Below are 10,343 nucleotides of genomic sequence, written 5' to 3' on the forward strand. Positions count from 1 at the left end.
TGAGCCTATGCTTCCATTTGGGGTATTATAACAGTTTGACTGTTCAAAAACCCCAACAAAGGCCTACCATTTGTAAAAGTAGACACTCCAGGGTATCTCATAAGGTGCATATTGTGCCTTAACATGCCCCCATTTTTTTACCATTACATGCCAAAGTATGTGGTAAAAAATAATTTTGTGCATTTTTTACATACGGATTGCATTTTTGCTGGGCATTTTGTATATTTCATATGTGCCACTAAGTTCAAACCCCCAAAATTATGCTCAGCTAAGTCTTCTGAGTAAAAGGACACCCCCATTGTATGTCTATGGCACTATTTCGTGAAGCTACAGTGCCATACAGGAGACCTGTCTTTTTCAGTATTCACAGTAGAATTTTGAGAGACGGATTTAATGAGCCTATGCTTCCATTTGGGGTATTATAACAGTTTGACTGTTCAAAAACCCCCACAAAGGCCTACCATTTGTAAAAGTAGACACTCCAGGGTATCTCATAAGGTGCATATTGTGCCTTAACATGCCCCCATTTTTTTACCATTACATGCCAAAGTATGTGGTAAAAAATAATTTTGTGCATTTTTTACATACGGATTGCATTTTTGCTGGGCATTTTGTATATTTCATATGTGCCACTAAGTTCAAACCCCCCAAATTATGCTCAGCTAAGTCTTCTGAGTAAAAAGACATCCCCAATGAATGTCTTTGGCACTATTTTGTGAAGCTACAGTGGCATATTGGAGACCAAGCCATATCAGTTTTTACAGAACTTTGAATTTTGACGCTGGGCCTATATGCAATTTCCAAGCATCTTCGTAAGTTTTAAATTCAAACTACCCCACAAAGGCCTACCATTTCTTAAAGTAGACACCCCAGGGTATTTCAAAAGGCATATTTTGAACCTTAGCGTGGGATAATTTTTCCGCTAGCTTGTACCAGGTGTAGTGGTAATAAGCGTTTTTTCTGCCTTTTTGACACACAAAGTGAGTTTGCACAGTATATTTTGCAAACCTTATGTGTACCACCACTCTATAATACTTTATATGTTGCTCAGCTATGTCGGCTGAGTACAAAAATACCCCCGTATGTACCTTTGCCAGGTATATGTGGACATCGGAGGGGCACATTTGGGACACAGCCATTCCATTTTTTTTCAAACTTTAAATTTTTACGCTGTGCCCATGTCCCATTTTAGAGTATTTTACCAGGCTATATAATCCAAATACCCCATAAAGCCATACCATTTCTTAAAGAAGACATCCCAGGGTATTTCAAAAGGCATATTTTGAAAATTAGTGTGGGATCATTTTTCCGCTAGCTTGTACCAGGTGTAGTGGTAATAAGCGTTTTTTCTGCCTTTTTGACACACAAAGTGAGTTTGCACAGTATATTTTGCAAACCTTATGTGTACCACCACTCTATAATACTTTATATGTTGCTCAGCTATGTCGGCTGAGTACAAAAATACCCCCGTATGTACCTTTGCCAGGTATATGTGGACATCGGAGGGGCACATTTGGGACACAGCCATTCCATTTTTTTTCAAACTTTAAATTTTTACGCTGTGCCCATGTCCCATTTTAGAGTATTTTACCAGGCTATATAATCCAAATACCCCATAAAGCCATACCATTTCTTAAAGAAGACATCCCAGGGTATTTCAAAAGGCATATTTTGAACCTTAGCGTGGGATCATTTTTCCGCTAGCTTGTACCAGGTGTAGTGGTAATGAGCGTTATTAAATTAATTTTGTAACTTTTTAAAACTTTTTTTACTTTTTAAAACTATTTTTTAAACTTTTGTTTTGCTTATTAATTTTTTTAAAGTTTCCTAAACTTTCGTAAAACTTTTTTTTTACAGATTTAACATTTTTCTAAGCTTTTTCTTTTACCGTTAACCCCTAACTAGCAGTAAGCAGCACTAACAGTAAATTCCCCATTTTCCCATAACTCCCACCCACCCCAGCTAGCAAAATATTTAATTATACAATATTTAAATTAGTTAATTAAATTAATTTAACCCCTGAGGGTTAAAAAATAAATAAAAGTTAATCGTCAGGGGTTAAAAAAAAATTAGATCACAGTATAATACTGTGATCTGTATTTTGATCACTGTAGGCAGTGATAGACTGGCAGGTAAGGGGTTAATTTTTATTTGGACTGGGTAAAGGGTTTATTTTTTTTTTATTTTTTACTTAAACGTTAATAAAACTTTTTTTTTACTTAATTTTTTAACTTTTTAAAGCTTATTTTAAAACTTTTTTTAACGTTAACCCCTAGTTAGCCTAACACTAAATCCCCCAATTCCCCACTAACTTCCACCCTCCCCAGCTAGCTAAATTTATCATTTTAAAATATTTAAATTAATTAATAAAATAAATTTAACCCCTGAGGGTTAAAAAAAAAAAAGAATTAACCCTCAGGGGTTAAAAAAAAAATCAGATCATATTAAAATGTAATCCCTGCCAATTGATCACTGTAGTCAGTGATCATTTGGCAGGGAAGGGGTTAATTTTTTATTAATATGGGTAAAGGGGGGTGGGATTTTAATTTAACTTTTTTTTTTAACACCAGGGGGCAGGATCATCACTGATCCGGCTCCCTGCACTTCACAGTGAACCCGGAAGTGCAGGGAGGCGGAGGTGAGTATACAGAGCACATGTGCCCGCTCTGACATGCTGTCAGAGCGGGCACATGAGCTGGGACAGCCCGATCCGGTGCTCCCGGTCTGCCTCTAATGCAGAGGCAGACCGGAGCACCATTAACCCCACGATCGCCGCGATTGCGGCGATCTGGGGTTAATTTTACCGCGTGACGGACGAGGTCCGTCACCCGTCGTTAAGGGCATCCCCAGGATGACGGACCTCGTCCGTCACCCGTCGTGAAGGGGTTAAATAATGAATTCTAAATGTCAGTTACATAAACCAAGAGTAAACAGTACAGAGCAGAACTTGTCAGGGTTATTTAGATAACATAATGTAAACTCGACTGCGGTGATTACTCAACATTATCTCATGACAAAGAAAGAAATTGAGCTAAATCTCAAAATCATTTCTTTAATGTTTAAATTGCCAATAGACAAATGCCAAAAGGAGTGGTTAAGGTAAATCACCTAAATTAAACCAACATTCTGTGTTGAAGAATAGTTTTTTTTTCTACTAATGTTTTCTATATTTTGATCTAAACTCCTGGTATGTTAAATCATTGTCCCTTTATGATTGAATCAATATGGCAGCTTGAAAATTTAAAGGAACGCTCTAGTGTCAGTAAACACAAAAATGTATTCCTGACACTAACTGTCTTGTAAAAAGATGTTTAAACCCATCTTTTTTGCCACGCTGACCTAGTTTCGCTGCGGCTGGCCCTGCCTCGCTCTGCCTCCATGGCTGAAATCATCTAAGTTGAAGAGAGATCTAATGTTAAACTTTATTTATTGCACATTTTGTTTAAGTTAGAATTTCTTATTTCTTACTCTGTTATTAGTCTTATTGACCCTGCAGAAGACTCACTCCTGTGTGTGATTAAGGTTCAATTTACAGAGCAAGAGATACAAATTGACATTCTCTTTACATTGTTGTAAACTGTACTGCTAGTAATGTACCCATGAACCAGTAAAGCTAAGGGGAGTGGGTCTTGAAATTGCAAGGATACAGGCATAGAATGATGTTGGTGTTATATATAGGTTATATATAAAGGGGCCATTTTAGGTCAGGGATAGGAGTTGGAAATTGCTCACCCTTTTACTAGTTCAGGAACTTGCCAAAGGGGGGCCTCAGTTCCTGTTTGGGTAGCTCCAGGAGGGTGGCAGACAGTGGGGTTATGGGCAACCAGGCAACAACTGGATCCCTGCTCCCACTCAACGTTCTTTAGTTCCCCCTGACAGGCAATTTTAGCAGAGCATTTCACTTATATTACCTCCCAGAATCACATCAGGGCAGATCTAGGTTTGGAGGAGGACCATAGGGCAGGAGTCCCATGCAGGTGGCCTGAGTTTGGAAAAACACAACCTAGTGTCCCCATTTAGGAGTGACAGTGATGGACAGCTTGGAGGGTTTTCCTCATAGGTGGGTGGAATATGCTGCACTCAGGAAGTTCCCTGGTAATGCTTATAGGTATGGACCCTGATGCCCCGTCTAGGAGCGGACATCATAGCTGAATTCACAGTGACAGCAGGGGGTCACCTAGAGGCAATGCCTATTGCTGGCATTCATGTTCCCCTGTTAGGATGGCAGACAGTAGGCGTAGCGGGTCCAAATATACTAGTGGAAGTTCTCCCTATAGAGGCGAGGCTGGTACATCTTCACATGCTCACGACCGTGGGGGGTCAGGACGCCAGGCACAGGAGTGGGTGTATGATTCACCGTGCCCACTCAGAGGTCAGGTAGGTCAGGACTTGTAAGGATGGCATACCTATGATGTTTTCACCTTACAGATCACCAACACGGTTGCCCATGGATTGGGTGAGACCACATGTTGTGGAACTGCAGCTTGAAGCACAAATGCACTTGGGCCAGGACAGCAGAGCTCGAGTTGCAGCGCCACAGCCTTCAGTGGGGCGATGGTAAGTTCCTTTCTTAACATCATTCGGGATCAGGATTCTTGTGCAGGAATGGGGAGGAATGTTAATGTTAGTCAGCTTTCGGTGGCAAGGTCTGAGGGTCAAGGGTCAGGAAAAGTGGGGGTCTCTGTAGCTGTGGGGAGGGGAGCACATGCATGGTGATACAGTGATGACTTTGGCTGTTTCAGTGGCTATTGACTTGCGGAGCGAGTGGGCAGATCTGCTAGGGAGCGTTCCAGATGGACCTTTGGGCTGTTATCTTAAGTCTGAAGTGAGAGCATTCAGCCAATGACGACGAGAAGGAGGAGGAGAGGAGGAGGAGAGTCCCCCGCCCGGCGCTGGAAAAAGAGATAAATTTAACCCCTTCCACCCCCTAGAGCCCGGCGGGAGGCGGACCCTGAGGGTGGGGGCACCCTCAGGGCACTATAGTGCCAGGAAAACGAGTATGTTTTCCTGGCACTATAGTGGTCCTTTAATCATAGCCTATCTGAAGCAGTAATTGATACTCTTCTGAAAGCAAGGAAACATTCTACTTTTTCTTGCTATTACATAATTTGGGAAACCTTTAAACAATGGCCAAAAGCTAAATCCTTTGAATTTCAACACCCTACTCACCTCCATATTCTGGAATTTCTACAGGCAGGCCAACGCCTAAGCACTTTGAAGGTACAGTCCTCAGCTTTATCTGCACTTTGTAATACTTCATGGGCATCTCACCCTCTCATCTCGAGATTATTTAAGGCTACAATACGTTTACGCCCTCCAGCCAGAAACACAGCTCCTCCATGGGATTTACCAATGGTACCGAATGCCTTAACAGAATATCCCTTTGCACTATTTCAGAACTTCAGGCATTTTCTAGGGATGATTCTCACACTCTTATATTTCATGATAGAGTGATCCTAAAACCTTGAGAAGACTTCCTTCTGAAAGTAGTATCTAGGTTTCATCTGCTTCAAGAAGTGGTTCTCCTTTCCTTCTGTTCTTCCCCATCTTCTCCAGAAGAAGAGAAATACCAGGAACTTAATGTGAGAGAACATATAATTAAGTACCTATCTTTAACCTCTGGCTTCATAAAAAACAAGAAATAATGTGTACTTCTTTCTGGACTTCGTAAAGAAGAAGCAGCCTCATCCTCTACCTTAAGGCAATGGATAGCTTCTGTTATAACAGAGTCCTGCCGAAGCAACAAGCTAACTCCTCCAGCCAAAATTAGAGCTCACACCACCAGATACCTGGCTACATCTTGGGCTAATTGGACAGAGGTTCCCCCGGATGACATCTGTAGGGCAGCTACTTAGTCCACTCCAACAACCTTCACTAAGCACTACAAACTGGATCTTCAATCTTCTACTACTTCCTTTGGGAAAGGAGTCTTATCGGCAGTTACTATGCATAATAAAAATGAGATATTTGTAGCAATTGGAGTTTTGTGTCAATTACATTTTAAAATGTTTCCCTCCCTTTCAATTATCAGCTTTGGTATTACCCATAAGGCATGCTGCCATGATTAGCCAGAAATAAGGAAAATTAATATTACATACTTACCTAGTAATTTTCTTTTCCTGGCTATTTATCATGGCATTTTCCTTATTCTCATTTAACATTATCCTTCTCCATTTAGAGTATATTTTGCATCATCATTATTATTATTATTATTATTAATATTAATATTATTATTACTAGCCACATACCCAGTTTCAGGCCTCAATCCACAAAATGAGCTCACAGCAATACCCAGACTCTTCATTTTGCCTCTCCATGTAACTTTCAAGTATTGAGTGAATTTTGGAAGATACTTTACCTCATTTATTCTATCCTTGGTCACCATATTGTTATTTTTACTATAACATTTTCACCATTTATACCTCTACTTTACCACTGTCGTTCTCTGTACATGCAGTTATTCATGGTTATTCAGTAAATGTATTTCATTCATATTTAAAGGGGCACTGTCATCCCACTTCCCCACCCCACACCCTGAGAAAATAGTAATAATTTCATAAAGATAGAATGATTTTGACTTTTTAGGAATCTCCCTGAATTTCACTGAAATTCCAAACCAGTCAAGAGATATACAGAGACAAAGTAGGGACTAATTTGTCTCTGCATATTTCCTTTGTCTGACTTTCACATGCGCAAGACTACTGCAGTGATGTCGATTCCTGATGCTGAAGTACCAGAAGCTGAAGACGATCTGCTGGAGCAAGATGGCTGCTCCTGCAAGTGACAGGTTCAGGTAAGTAAATCTTACCTTTACCAGCTCCCCATCACCACCAGACCACCAGCAGCAAGATCACCATTGGGAATTCTTTGTGAATTTGGAAAAGTCCCAAGAGGGTGATTGTGCTGCTTTAATGTAGATATAGTTATTAATATGTTATATACAATTAAAACATTTACAAACCTAGGTTGTAAACTCTTCAATTGTATACAATAAGTGTTTGCTCTACCCATTCCCTTTCTCACCAGCCTTTGCCCCTCCTAGCTGTAATTACCTTCATTTAACTGTGTCTTATCTCCATTGATGTTTTTTAGGCCTCAATCCACAAAGCAATATCCAGACTCTTAATTTTCTCTAAGCACTTCATTGCCCACTTATCCGCTTGAGATCTTGCTCAATTACCTCCTTATTCCCTTTACATTTTGACAGTAACTGCAACTTTCCTTTAAATTTCTCTGGCCATCACTTCCAAATTCCCCCTTCTACCCTTTGTCTCAAATCCCCTTTAAAGCATTTATATCTTTAGCTCACAGGCTATCTAATTAATCACATTGTATAAAAGAGCTTCAATAGCAATATCTCAACTCACGGGCAGGGACCTCTTTACCTTTGATATTGGTCTGTGTATATTGCACTGATTTTACCCCCTAATTGTACAATACTGTACTGTTATATTGGTGCTTGATAAATGCCAGTAATAAAAATAATAATCCAAGTAACCCAAAATACATAACTTTGTGTATACTGCATATCATCTGCTTAGTCCCTGGTTTCTCCAAATGTATCTCTAAAGAGCTAACGTAAAGATGGCATAATCTTACTTAACACTGCTGCTCAACTGGGCTGGAAATACTTGTAAGGACCAGAAGTGGAAATACTGCCAGAGCAGCCAGAGCTCCAGGAGTTCACCAGAAGTTCTGCCATTAGTAGTGATGTACCGAACTGTTCGCTGGTGAATAGTTCCTGGCGAACATAGCATGTTCGCGTTCGCCACGGCGAGCGAACACATGCGCGGTTTGATCCGCCCCCTATTCGTCATCATTGAGTAAACTTTGACCCTGTGCCTCACGGTCAGCAGACACATTCCAGAAAATTAGCAGAAGACCCTACCTCCCAGACCCTCCCACCTCCTGTACAGCATCCATTTTAGATTCATTCTGAAGCTGCATTCTTAGATAGAGGAGGGAAAGTGTAGCTGCTGCTCATTTGATAGGGAAATTGATAGCTAGGCTAGGGTATTCAGTGTCCACTACAGTCCTGAAGGACTCATCTGATCTCTGCTGTAAGGACAACACCCCAAAAAGCCCTTTTAGGGCTAGAACATCAGTCTGAGGATGTAGATAACAGGGATATATCTCAGGCAGGCAGCATTACACACATGGACGTACGGTGTGATGATGATGATGTTGTACCTGCAGCTGCTTCCTTTGCTGAGTTGTCAGATACAAGTGAAGCGGTTGATGATGACGATGCGTCCATGGATGTCACGTGGGTGCCCGCTCGGCAAGAAGAAGAACAGGGCGAAAGTTCAGATGGGGAGACAGAGAGGAGGAGGAGGAGACGAGTTGGAAGCAGGGGGAGGTCATCGCAAGGAGCTAGTGGCACAGTCAGACAGCATGCATCGGCACCCGGGGTCAGCCCGACAGCACGCCAATCAACGCATGCTGTGTCCACCACCAGAATGCCGTCATTGCAGAGCTCAGCAGTGTGGCATTTGTTTTGTGTGTCTGCCTCTGACAACAGCGATGCCATTTGCAACCTGTGCCAAAAGAAACTGAGTCGTGGGAAGTCCAACACCCATGTAGGTACAACTGCTTTGCGTAGGCACATGATCGCACATCACAAACGCCTATGGGATCAACACATGAGTACAAGCAGCACACAAACTCAAAGCCGCCATCCTCCTCCTGGTCCAGCATCTTCAGCCACGTCAACCACTGCTGTCCTCCTTGCCCCCTCTCAACCATCCGCCACTCCGTCTCTCGCCTTGAGCAGTTCCCGCTCATCTGCCCACAGTCAGGTGTCTGTCAAGGACATGTTTGAGCGTAAGAAGCCAATGTCAGAAAGTCACCCTCTTGCCCAGCGTCTGACAGCTGGCTTGTCTGAACTATTAGCCCACAAGCTTTTACCATACAAGCTGGTGGAGTCTGAGGTGTTCCAAAAATGTGTAGCTATTGGGACACCTCAGTGGAAGGTACCCGGACGAAATTTCTTTTCACAAAAGGCAATCCCCAACCTGTACTCGATTGTGCAAAAGGAAGTAATGGCATGTCTGGCACACAGTGTTGGGGCAAGGGTCCATCTGACCACTGATGCCTGGTCTGCAAAGCATGGTCAGGGCAGGTATATCACCTACACTGCGCATTGGGTAAACCTGCTGGCGGCTGCCAAGCATGGAATGCGTGGCTCTGCAGAGGAGTTGGTGACACCGCCACGACTTGCAGGCAGGCCTGCTGCCACCTCCTCTACTCCTCCTACTCCATCCTCTTCCATAACCTCCTCGGCTGAGTCCTCTTGTGCTGCTGTGTCTTGCTCCACATCAACAGCACCCCCCCAGCTCCCCAGGTACTATTCCACATCCCAGATACGGCAGTGTCACGCCGTCTTGGGTTTGACTTGCTTGAAAGCAGAGAGTCACACCGGACAAGCACTCCTGTCCGCCCTGAATGCACAGGTGGAAAAGTGGCTGACTCTGCAGCAACTGGATATCGGCAAAGTGGTTTGTGACAACGGAACAAATTTGTTGGCGGCATTGAAGTTGGGCAAGTTGACAAATGTGCCGTGCATGGCACGTGTGTAATCTGATCGTACAACGCTTTGTGCATAAGTACACAGGCTTACAGGACGTCCTGAAGCAGGCCAGGAAGGTGTGTGGCCATTTCAGGCGTTCCTACATGGCCATGGCGCACTTTGCAGATATCCAGCGGCGAAACAGCATGCCAGTGAGGCGCTTGATTTGCGACAGCCCGACACGTTGGAATTCAACACTCCTAATGTTCGACCGCCTGCTCCAACAAGAAAAAGCCGTTAATGAATATTTGTTTGACTGGGGTGCTAGGACAGTCTCTGGGGAGCTGGGAATTTTTTTGCCATGTTACTGGACGCTCATGCGCAATGCCTGTAGGCTCATACGTCCTTTTGAGGAGGTGACGAACCTAGTCAGTCGAACCGAAGGCACCATCAGCGACATCATACCATTTGTTTTCTTCCTGGAGCGTGCCCTGCGAAGAGTGCTGGATCAGGCCGTAGATCAGCGTGAAGAGGAAGAGGAAGAGCTGTGGTCACCATCACCACCAGAAACAGCCTTATCAGCATCGCTTGCTGGACCTGCGGCAACGCTGGAAGAGGATTGTGAGGAAGAGGAGTCAGAGGAGGAATGTGGCTTTGAGGAGGAGGAGGAAGACCAACCACAACAGGCATCCCAGGGTGCTCGTTGTCACCTATCTGGTACCCGTGGTGTTGTACGTGGCTGGGGGGAAGAACATACCTTCATTGAGATCACTGAGGAGGAGGAACGGGAAATGAGTAGCTCGGCATCCAACCTTGTGCAAATGGGGTCTTTCAT

Source organism: Pelobates fuscus, chromosome 10 (genome assembly GCF_036172605.1).
Source record: "Pelobates fuscus isolate aPelFus1 chromosome 10, aPelFus1.pri, whole genome shotgun sequence".
NCBI lineage: Eukaryota > Metazoa > Chordata > Amphibia > Anura > Pelobatidae > Pelobates > Pelobates fuscus.